This window comes from Stegodyphus dumicola, chromosome 3, assembly GCF_044657685.1.
Source record: "Stegodyphus dumicola isolate Sdum_Otavi_A_Nest chromosome 3, ASM4465768v1".
Classification (NCBI taxonomy): domain Eukaryota; kingdom Metazoa; phylum Arthropoda; class Arachnida; order Araneae; family Eresidae; genus Stegodyphus; species Stegodyphus dumicola.
Window position 1 is genome coordinate 200,163,705 of NC_140770.1, and position 12,422 is coordinate 200,176,126.

The 12,422-nt window shown below is 34.0% G+C and overlaps 1 protein-coding gene across 2 annotated transcripts in view; it reads right to left on the reverse strand.

Annotated features, from left to right (window-relative positions):
* LOC118181679 (uncharacterized) overlaps positions 1 to 12,422 on the reverse strand; it is a 134,777-nt gene that overhangs the window by 53,332 nt on the left and 69,023 nt on the right. The window lies entirely within an intron of this gene.

A 12,422-nucleotide genomic window follows, 5' to 3' on the forward strand; every position in this document is an offset into this window, starting at 1 on the left:
GTCTTTGATAAAAATTAGTAAGCCGCCAAAACATATATAAATCATACATTTTATTTTTCAGGTCACTGACCTGCAGTTAAAAAGTGCTTCCAATAGCTTTCTGCTGATTTGTACATACTCTTTAGAAATAAAAAGTTACCAAAAATACGAAATGTAACAAAAATTAACACCTTTCGCTGTAGTAGACATTAAAATACAAAATCGCTTAAATCCCATAAGGCTTTACAAATCGCTTTATTACTAAACGTTGAACTAAAAAAATTCTCCTCCGTTTGAGAGAATTACAGAATTAAATGATTATTAAATTTTAATTTCATTAGTATTCCTTGTTAGTTATTGTTTTCGAGCTCAGCGAGATTTCTCACCCATGAAAATGACAATTATGGTCAAATGGAAATAAAGGTGACATCGTCGGAAATATTTTGACGAGCCAACCACTGTTCCCATAAGGCTTTACAAATCGATATACATTTTTCTCTGCATAAATGAATACTTATATTTTGAATAAATATATCTCACATAAATCAACTGCCAAACGACGCATTTCGAGAGAAAATTAACCTCCTGCGTAGTTTTGTTGCTCTGTGATCATCCACCTACAAAGCAGAATTATCACAATGGACAAATAATCTCGCACAATAAAATCGCACGAGTCTAGAATACAATGGCAGCAATGAAGCGAAGTCCGAAATGTCTGCAAGCTCAATTAGCTACAGATCCATTCTTGGACATTCGCATAAAAGCTCTAACGGAAGTTGAAATACCCTAGGGCTCGAGGAGATGGACAACTAAACTACTCTCTATCGGCGCTGGACCGTCTATTGAGTTACGTGCAGACACAGAACAGAGACTACAAATGAGTGCTAGGGAATTTACGAAATCGTTGCAATGAAAACTCGCAAGGGAATTGTTGTATTAGATATACTGAATGCACTGGACACGAAAGAGCAAGCTGCATTCGAGTTGATTTCTTGCAACATTTATTTGAGCGACTTTGCAGTAACAATTAATGCGTTTGCGTTTTTATTAATGGATATAAAATAAAATTTGCAGTGAGTATATTCATTTATACTTAAAATAATTAGCTAAGAAAGCAATTAGCTAAGAAAATAACATATTTTAAGCAAATAACGCCAGCTATCAGCAGATATAAGTTTTTCAGTCTACTTTTTGAAACAACGCACTGCTTAGTTCAGTTATATTCATCTGCGTTCCGTTTTAAATAACTCAGTTTGTTCATTTCTATTTTTCCTCAGTTAATTCTTCGGTCATCTCATAAATAATGCGTACTCTAAATTGGATCAAACGTCGGAGGGGGATTGGATAAAATAGCTACATCTGTTTGCTAAAACAGCAGGTGGTAATTTTATTTTGCTCTTATTCTTAGAACAAGTTTTGAAGGATGCTGTTCGATTTTAACAGTTATTTTTCAGAGCTGAAGTGAGAAAGCAGCATATTCGAAATGCTTTATTTAATGAGTTGGATTAAATAATGATAAATATGAATATTAATGCAGTACACAGGGAGCCTAGAAGAACATTCCAAGCCTAGAAGAACATCTACTACAGCCTAGAAGCTAGCAGGAAGAGCTACAGCCTAGAAGACAAATTTCTTCCTTGAAGATTTGTTTTCCATTTGTTTCTGATTTCCATTTTCAATCGATGGAAATCCTTTAAAAGCGCTGACAACTTCTGGATAGAGATCTTTTGCCAGCAAACATTCGTTGTTGAAAAATTCACTCGTTCTCATGCGATTTTAATCATTCTTATGCAGTCTCTTATGTCAAATTGCTTCCAAACTGTCATTAGTGTGTCATGCTTCCCTTCGTTTAGTGCTTTATTTGCAGAGATGTAAACATAATAGGCTTTGAATGTTTTTATGACTCCTTGATAAACTGGTTGGACTAAGGAAGTGGTGTTCGGTGGAAGGAATAACACTTTTATATATTTGAGTGCATTGTTATGAAGGCTTCAGCAGCGCGCCCTGGAGCATTACCGAGAATTAGGAGTTTTTTTTTTTTTTTACTTATTACATGCTCCGCTCTTAGGCACTACACGAAAAGGGAGGGATGCCCAGTGGAGATCTGCTTAAGGGAAACTGGCTCGTATCCACGTTACACATGGAAAAAACCACGCAAACGCTCATGTAGCCAGCCCATTCGCCGCGACTCGAACCCCGGACCGAACTGTCAGTGTTCAACGACTTTGACCACTCGGCCGCTAGTGGGCAGAATTAGGAGTATAAAGCTCAGATTTTGCTGTTCTAAGTAGTGCCTGACTTTTTTAATGAATGAATTTTCAAACCAATAGTTAAAGAGGGCTATTGTAATGCCGCCGACGCTCTAAAAAGCGTAATTCGTATAATTGAAATTCTCGCGTTGGACAAATGAAACAGAGACTATTAAGATAATGTGTATATAGAAAATCGCATTCCGCAAGGGTTTACTGCATGGGGCATAATAAATAGACTCAGAGAGAGAAAAATATTCCTCGTTCAGAAAAGTATTGGTAATTATTTTGGCGTTATTGTACACTGCGGGGGAAAAGGGAGGACTGTTCTGTTCTATATCTCCCGTTCTACTGGGCCGATTGACAAAATTCAAATTCAGTTTTTCATGTCACGAAAGCGCGACTTAGGCTATGTATTAGATTTATATATAGCATTGTTCTAAAATAGGTATTTTGACACGAAATCGAACTTTTTCTGAAATAACATATCATTTTTTTTTCCATATTTTAATCCTACTACTCAAATTATGCCTAGATATCAAATTTTGTAAAATTTGGTGCAAAATTTACGGAGAAATTCAAAAATATATCTTGGTGCAATTTTTTTCAGCCTGCGCCAAGAATAATTCACTTGACGAACTTCTTAGTAGATGGCAACCAATTTTCCTTTCCCTTCCATTATGTCGGAGCGGAAAAAAAAAGGCACCTCATTGCTGTCTTTAACATTGTGCATGAGCGGAAAAAAAGTGACATCGCTCCCTACTTCCAAATAATTTTAGCACCTTTTTTTAAGTGTCTAAACCACATTTCATGTTTCATCGCTTTAAAAAAATATGCAAAATTTCAAAACGCGCCAATATATAAATTCATGTATATTTTCGGAAATTTTGAATAAAAAACTGTCATTTTTTGCAGGTATGATTAGAAATGTGTCTACTTTAAGATGATGGTAAAAATTTTATAGTTTATAATTCAAAATTTTAAGAAAAATTTATAAACATTATTTAAAAATACAGTTTTTAAAAACAAATCATAAAAAATGGGTGAATTTTATTTGGAATGAAACTGAGTTTCGAAATGTGAAAAGAAGAATCAAATAAGTTTAATAAAGAAAAGATTAATAAATATATACCAAACTCAATTAACATCGAGCAGCTAAAATTTTGAGAGCTAATTTTTTAAAAACTACTCCTGCGATTATTACAAAACTTGGTAGTTTGGCGTAATTTGAGTCGTAGAATGGAAATATGGAAAAAAAATTGATACGTTATTTCAGAAAAAGTCATTTTGTGTCCAAATACCTATATTAGAACAGTACTATATATAAATCTAATACATATCCTAAGTCCCGCTTTCAAGACATGAAAATCGCAAATTGAATTTGAAAAATCGCAAAATTGAATTTCGTCAATCGGCCCAGTAGAACCGGAGATATAGAACTGCCCCTTTTTTTTCGCAGTGTACCTAGGATTTATTAAATAGATTTATGTATGATTAGTTAAAGAGATAGAACTTTTATAAATGAGGAATTCTGATATGAAAAATATTTTAAACTACCTTTATAGAATAAAAAAATTGAAAATCTCTGTTTTAAATGATGATATCAATGCAGTAAACAGCGAGCTAGCATTCTTACTTCTTAAGAATGGTAATCTAATATTGCTGCATTTTTCATCCATGTCAGAGATCATTTTACAAATCAAATACTTCAGCACAGATGCCCACTGGCTTGATGCATTGTACTTTATAATTCAATTCAAGAGAACTGAGCAGGTTTAGAAGATTGATGATACAAACAAACATAACAAATATATGATGTAAAAAGCAACACCTTTCCAAATCACAAGCGACAGCATTTCCTTTTTTGAAACACATAACGCCCCAGAGGACAAGAAACGGGATTCAGCAAGACTTAACTTTTGGGAATAAAAATATTCTTTTATTCTAATAATTTTTTTAATCTAATTTTGTTTTCTTGGATGCAAGAATTGAAAATATTGACAAATAGAAAAAGAGTGAGAGGAGAAAAAGGAGAAGAAGAAACATGAATAAAGGGATAAAAATAAAGACTCAGAACATCAATCAAGTGTTGAATCGGGCAGGAAGGGAAAAGTACGAAAAGAAAATTGATAATAAAGGCTAAAAAAAGGAGATGCAATACATAAATGGCAGCGATAGCAGGATAAATTTTTCAAAGAAGCAAAAAAGTAAAATTGATTTTTTTTGTTTAATATATATATTTTCTAAAATGTCTACATTCAGAGTTTATTGTTTAGATTTTCTTTGATCCACAGAACATTTTTTTTTTTTGTTTTGTTTTTGTACACATAAAAATAGTATTTGAAAGAGTACAATGGTATTTTTACAGCATAAAATCTTGATATTAGATTTTAAAATGAACATCCTCTTAATGTTGCAAATATCTTTTACTAAATTATGCAGAATTTACTGCAACAGTTTTTTTTCTTTGCTAAAAGGAAATGAGGATTTCTTTCTAAAACACAATTTAATATGTTATATCAATGAGTATTTGGGAAAAACGCATTTTTTTTACCTTTTTAAGGCATGGAATAAATGTTTTTCAAAACTTGAAAGCCTTTTAATAAAAGTGCAATTTCTAATATAAAATCAACAAGTCATTTTAGCTGTTTTTAATCTCTTTATCAGTTCGTTTTTCAAGCCATCATATAAGTTAACATAATTTTAAAATAAAAGATATTTTTTCCACCTGATCTTCATCTACAGTAACTATCTACAACGGAAAGATTTCTTATCGTCGCGTTTCCTGTCCCCCTTTTTTCTTTTCTTTCTTTCTTTTTTTAAAAAAAAAAAAAAACATATCATGCTTAAAAGTGTTAATTTAACAACTTTTTAAAATTTTCTCTTCATTTTGGGGAATCTGAATCCGTTTAATTGTGCATTTGCAACTGACTTTAATTCAAAAGAGAATCATATCGATATTCCGTATCCATTAACGTGTTTCCGTAGTTTTTACATTTCAGTTCCACAATGATGGATCTTCCGCTTGCAGTACATATGAATTTTTAAAGTAACGTGTAAATTACAGGATATATTTTAATGGCATAAAACCAAGTGCTTCTTTAACTCTTTCGCTCTGAGAGAAGCCAAAATATGATATGAATTTCTGTTGGAATGGATTTCTTCCCCAACCCGCGCGCTAAGGAGAATGCTACAACGTTAACGATAACCTACTTAAGTAAAGTGATTACTTCACTTCGTGGGATCTTTGTGCGGTTTCACGCACTGTATGCAGTTTCCCCTTAGGACAGGTTTGCAGGTGCGAGCATCAGTAGCTAAATGTTGACACTAAACAAAGGAAAGGGAAGTCGCTTCAAAAGAATGACTGGCATGTCATTTAACAACTCACGAAACCAATGAGACATACACTAGTGTTATGAGGGAAAGCATCAGGTAGAAAATAGACGTAGGAGTTCGGGCGACCTGCCAATGTCTGAATGCGCATTATGGGCGACTTCCCTGCGAAAGAGTTAAATACAAAGCTTTGAATTGGATTTAATTTTTTTTTTTAATTCGAAGTTCTCAGATTTCAAAGGTCTTCTTTCCTAATCGGAAGCTCATATGCTTGATCATATGCTCAGCATCGCTCATATGCATTAAATAAAAAATATGCATGTTAAAAGCGAAAATATTTGTATATTAGAAACTTTACAAGGAATCAAATGCATTCTTGCCACTAACCCTTGTGGTATAATCGTGTCAACAAATCCATTTAGCAACTCGAGGTTCTTAAGTTCGACTATCAATGTAGGCACGGTTGATTTTTCAAGATTTCCCATTCCAAAAAGCCTAATGACTCTACAATTTAACATATCATTTAGTGAAACCTTTAAACAACTACAAATGAACTTCCGCTTGCAATTACTTATTTTGTGCGACAACTGCTTACAAACAATTAACTATGCTACTAAAGTATATGCTGACCCTATGCTTTGATCGATAGTTATGATTCACACAGGAGGAATCATCAAAGAAGTTTACGACTACAATTTTCTAAAATGCGAGCCTCTTGAATTCTTATCTGTAATAACAGTAGCGAAATTCAGCAAGAACTGTAACAGAACATCAGTCATCTTCCCCAAATATTTGGACAACAGCCAATTCATGATGTAAAATTTATTTCTTAGTTTAACCATATTATTAATCAGTTAAAAGGAAGGAATGGTTTCTCATTTATATTCTTCAATGGACAATTAGTATTAAGTAACATGATTCAGAAAGACTGTAAAATGGAATCGATATAATTTAAAACAACCTCTTAAAGAAATATACATATATATATATATATACTTTTGACCCTGAAAGGAAAAAGGAAATATACTAAAAATCCAGCGAAGGAAATTATATAAAGGGCTGGTTGAAATAAAAATTAAGATTAAATTCTTTTATTAAGAATCAGAGTACTTTACAAACATGTACCCCTTTTCTATATTTGAGAATTTTGCACCGAATCATAACATTTTATGCGCGATTTAAAAACATGAAATAAACTATTTTGCGAATAAGCTCTTTAGCACCACAGAACTTTTTTTGTTTTGTTTTGTTTGTTTTTCTTCCCCTCTGAAGAAAGTTGCTTCCCGTATAACAATCTACTCAGTGCTGAGAAAGAACCGAAATTCACTTATCAGTAAATTTGATCTTACTGATCTATGCAGAGAATAGATAGAGCGACTTTATATAGTACCACAGCGCACCATGCAGCTAGCACAGTCCTAGAGCTTTGTTTCTTCAACAAATCCAGGTCATTTCTCCTCACGGATCTATAGAAACGTTTTTCAAAACATTTACGTGATAATCAATGCTTATTTACATACAGATGTGACACTCTAGCCATAGAAAATGACCTGCCAGAAACGCTCAGCATCGCTCATATGCTTGTTACCGAAAAGAATGCCTTCATCATCGAAATACTGAAATACGGCTAAAATATTTCATCATCGCACGCATACTATAACTTTTTAAACTTTCCGTTAAAAATCTTCCCAAGATTAACTCAAAATTCAGTCACACCTCTTCCGTGAAACAAACGTCTACAAAAGTCATATAAACGTCCTTCCTCGCCCGCCACGACAAAACGACGAGGTCGAGGTACTTTTCATTTTCGGTGACCAAGTGTTGAAGTCCAACTGCAAACTCAAAGACATCGATGTAGAACTTTCAGAAAACCTTTCTACGTTTAATATCAGGAAACGGAAGCAGACCGAAAACTTTATAAGCAGCCCTTATTCATATCTGTAAAGTAGTTAAATTATGTCATGCAAAATTAAAAAGAAACAATGAACTTACGATCCACTCTTTAATATGTCCCATTTCAGAATTAATTTTTGCATTGGTTGTAATTCTCTAACGGATTAAAATACAACTCTTCAGAGCTTCAAAAAAAGAAGACGTTAATATTAAATGCATTGACTACAGTAGCATGAATGTCGTTGCCTAAAATACTCGTATGCAATTGAAACAGTGCTCACAATATGCAAATCAAATTAATTATTTTTTACTTTCGAAACAAGCTTTCTTCAAATGAAGTACCAGACTGATGACAAGAAGTATTTTTTTAAAAATTTTTGAAGCTATTAATATCAAAATCATTATTAAAAATCTCCGTTCCTGATTATAATTTTGTTTGGATAATTAATTAAGGCAAAATCCACTGGGACTGTCTGCTTTGGGAGGAATAATCTTATTAGCGTACTTACGAGGGAAGCTTACTCATATTCTCGTACATGAAAACTTCATGCAACCAGGTAGTTTGCTGAGAAACTAATGCAGGATAAATTTCTAATATTCAGTAGTTTTGTCTACAATATTTAGCCAATACGGAACTCTCTAATAATGATAACCATACAAAATGTGTCTTGGTTTTCAAGTAGTGATAATGATAATGACGAATACTTCTTTTTAAATAGTAGATGTAAAATATTCATGCATAACGATGTAGGGTTTCCCTTATTTTGCATAAGAAACTTATTTTTAAGCGTTATACATTTCCTGAACTCCTCAACTTCCCCTTACATTTTCTCGCCAGGATGTAAATTTAAAGTTCAGTGAAGTGAGTATTTAAACGGGTGAATCTCTGAGTTTATTCAGAGCGTGTTTTCGCTAGTCAGCGCACGTTTCGTTGCTGTCTCGCTGTTACGCTAGTAAGCCTCTTCGCCATTTCGGATTATCGTCACGCCTGAACCTGTTAGGCGTAATTTAACGGGCTAATACAGCACTATTTTATTTTAGATTTTTACTTGAATTACATGTATTCTACGTTTCAGTTTCACCGCAAGTTGACGGTGCTATTCCCAATCATATTAGTATGTTTCGGCTACGCGGGACTTGACGTCGAAAGCGACAATTCTCAGAACCCGCACAATTCCAGAAAACACACGTAACTAGGCTACCATTCTCACTTACTACAAAGACTTGAACGCCAAACAAGTAATCTATTATCGCTCAAATCGGGATCACGTGATCCTTCAGAAGCAGAACTTTCGTCTGATTGGTTGTCTCTACACGGGACCCGAGACATTTTCGGTGAGGTTTGAAAAAGTCCCGCGTAGCCGCAACATTGCTTCCGTAGCTAGGCGGGATTTCGCTTCAGGCGGGGCTCTTTCTTCTAGGAATCCTCCCGTTTAAACCAGTGCTACCCGAATCTCGTTTCTCAGAAAAGTCCCGTCTAGCAGGGACTGTAGCCATGTGCTATAACCTCTTAAAGCACAAAGATCGTGCCATTCTGTTAAATATTTGAATTAAATAAATGGTTATTTTCACCCTTCTTCTGTGCTGGTAATTTATCCACGCCTGTGCGGAAATAGCAGAAACAGATCTTACAACCAGTACAGAAATCTATATTTTCAAGATGAGTATTTTGATTTCATCGTTTTATTAAAATTTTATTTCTGTGATGATTAAAATTATCTCAGCTTCTACTATCAGTCACATTTTCTCACAGTGATATAATATCTATCTGTGCACTGCTTCACTTAACTCCAATGAAAATAAATATTTTAAAGTTTATTTTATAAATGTTCATATTTCTGGCCATTTCTTCAACGAAAGGATGCGGATCATCCACATTTAAAGTGAATTTAATGCGGAGATTAAGGACTGACCAACTGTATATAAAGTGGATACCAATAATTGAATATTTCTGACCAAAACCTTGCAACAGCTGCTTTGTAGTGTAGAATTCTTTTTCCAAAAGTGCTGCCAAACCACGCTAAGTAGCACCTCGAATCGACTTCTGCCAAAAAAGAGCGAGCTACAGGAGTAGGGCTCAATTTATGCTTCGGGAGGGGGCCATTGAAAATCTTATTACAGCATGGGAACTTGCAACAATAGAGGAACCCACATTTCAAAAGCGGTGGATGGGGGATCGAGACCTGAATATCAAGGGAATGCACAACGGATGGACGTGACCAGGATGTCCAATTGAGAAAAAGCCTACACCCTAGGGGGTGGAAATTCAACCTCCCTCTTCCTTTCTGTTAGGGCTGCGTCTCTTGTTTCGCAGTCCGAATGTCCTCCCCCACCTTTTCCTTCATTTTGCGTATTGACTGGACACCTAGGGTTATTTGCGAGCAAATTCTACCCTAAGCGACTCACGTGTGAGTTTATATTTCTCTCTGATTGCTTTGGTAACGGAAAAAAATTCCTTTTTGGAGATGCGATGATCGATAAAATTGTTTGCGGCAGTTTCTGGTTGCTTTCAATTGGAGAAAAAGAATTACTTTTTCTTAATGATGGATGTCTAGTCTTAAGATGGTAAAAATATCAACAACATATTTGTACACTATTTATTAATTATTCAGTTGCAAGGGAAAACGAAGGCAGTTAATATTAAGAGAAACGATGGCAGAACATGTGTTTATTTTTCAGATCCTAGGCGTTCTTTTTAAAATTTAAATGTAATACGATATACAAAAGAAAAAAGATTTTTTTAATTGCCCTGGCTTTTTTTTTTTCTTTTTTCTTTTTTTTTTTTTTTTTACCAATGGTTTGAAAAATTAGTCTAAAATAGGGAGAACATGTTTCCTTGATTTTCAATATTTAACGTAAAGAGAGAGGAGGGGGAGAAGCCAATGTCCAAACAGAATTATTTTAACTTCCTTGAAAGTCAGCTCTAAGAAATCAGAATTTGCACGACTTGCCAGTTTTAAATAATAGATGTTAATTTTAAGAATTTAGTATTCATATATGTTTCAAAACTCATTAAATAGCAGATCCCCAAATTATTTACAGTTGTTGTTTTAATCATTTCTGACAGATCCTTTGCCTTGCAATACATTTGCTATAAACAGCTATCAACAAATCCCCCCCCCCAAAAAAAAGCCTTTTTGATGTGGTCTTTAACTAACTTTTTAGCCAGTATAGTGGTTAGGGAGCTTACTGTGATACCGAAGGGGCCGGGTTCGAGTCTCGGAGAAGGCATGGATGATTGTACATGTATAGTGTCTGCGCGGCATGGGAGCACTCTAAATATGAGGCGTTATTACACGTTGTCCTCATTATAAATTGTCCATTTATTGAATGCATCGGATCTTCATTTCTGTATAAATCGCAGGTTTATCTTACATCGTTATTACATAAATACAGTTTTATCTCATTTACCTCACAGAAACCCGAGAGAAATTAACACGGTGGATAAGTCGATAGCAAGTGGCCATATTGCATAAGCTCAAGCACATGCTGCTTGATCGTTACGACGACTATGGGGCATATTTCTATGGAGTCATTTTGTTTTCCGAAATAAGACATTTCTTTGCGCATACTTTTCCATTTACTTTGAATAAACTCTACGTTATTTGATGACTGTTTTTTTGTTTATATATATATATATACAGACGGACAAATACATAAAGTAAAAACAGAAACATAATTAAATAATACACACACGTGTGTGTAAGATAAAAAATATATAAATCAAAATTCTTATTTAACTTATTGCAATAACTCTTTTAGTTTATTTTAGTTTTTTAGTTTGGATATCTGATATCTCCTCTTTTTGTTCTAAAATTAGTATAATAATCGAATAAGAAATTTAGAGCTTTATTAATTAGCCAATCAAATGATATTGAAATCGAAACGAGCTCCCTCTGAATTAAGATATCGTTCCAAATACTTGCTTTCTGCTTCTACTGCTAACAAGAAATGTTAACGCTTGCTCTATTCAAAATTATACTTTTAAATGTAACGGTACCGATATAATCCTCAAAAAATCAGGCGCTATAGCACCTAATTATTTATGTTGGCTTCTTGTATTGTTTGATCATCTAAATTTTAAAATAAAATATTTAAATCTACCACGACTGCTCCTTTTTTCTGTGCATCTTCAACGTATCACCATGTCTGCAAGTTTCTTTTTCTTTATAAATCAACATCTGGCCCATCAAAGATATTTTAAGTTATTGCATATAATGTTAAAAATTATGCAATTGAATAATTTTTTCCTAATATTGTAAAATAACAGCTTTATATTATAATTTGCATAAAGTAACGCAGTTATGAAAGCAGACATCTCTGTCAACGATTTTGGCTGTTGTCAAATTGGTGACAACGGTTCCCTAATTTCGATCAACTGATCAAAATCTCAGCTAACAAGCGGAGTTTTTAATTTTCTGGATTAGTCACCCTATACAGCATACTACAATGCACTGCACACAAAATTATAGTTAACAGCATAGTCAGTATCCACAAGTGGTGAAACGTTACCGATCTTGAAGATTTATTCTCAGTATCTAACTATTGTTCTTAGTAACTGCTTTTCTGACAGCGTAGTTCTTTATTTTTTAGGTTTTAGACCCGGAAGTTTATGTTCATTTTGTACCTGTTTCTATAGATACAGAAATCAGAAATTGTTGCTTGCAGATGTTTATACCAAACGTTCGCTGTTTTGGTTACATAAAAACAATTAGATAGCAATTAGAAGTTACTTGCTGATGATTTAAGCAAAGGTTCGCTGTTTTGGTTAAACAAAAACAATTCCTGAAGCTTTCTGAATCGCCATCCGCGATATTCTCACAGACTGAAAAATTTTAGGAACTTCCGCAAGTAAGATATTTTCTCCCACCTTTCCGCATACCATCGGGGTTAATTGGAAGCCTACTCGACGCGTATTCAAGAGGTTCGAGTCCCGGCGAGTTCATTATAGATAATTCTGATCTCCTA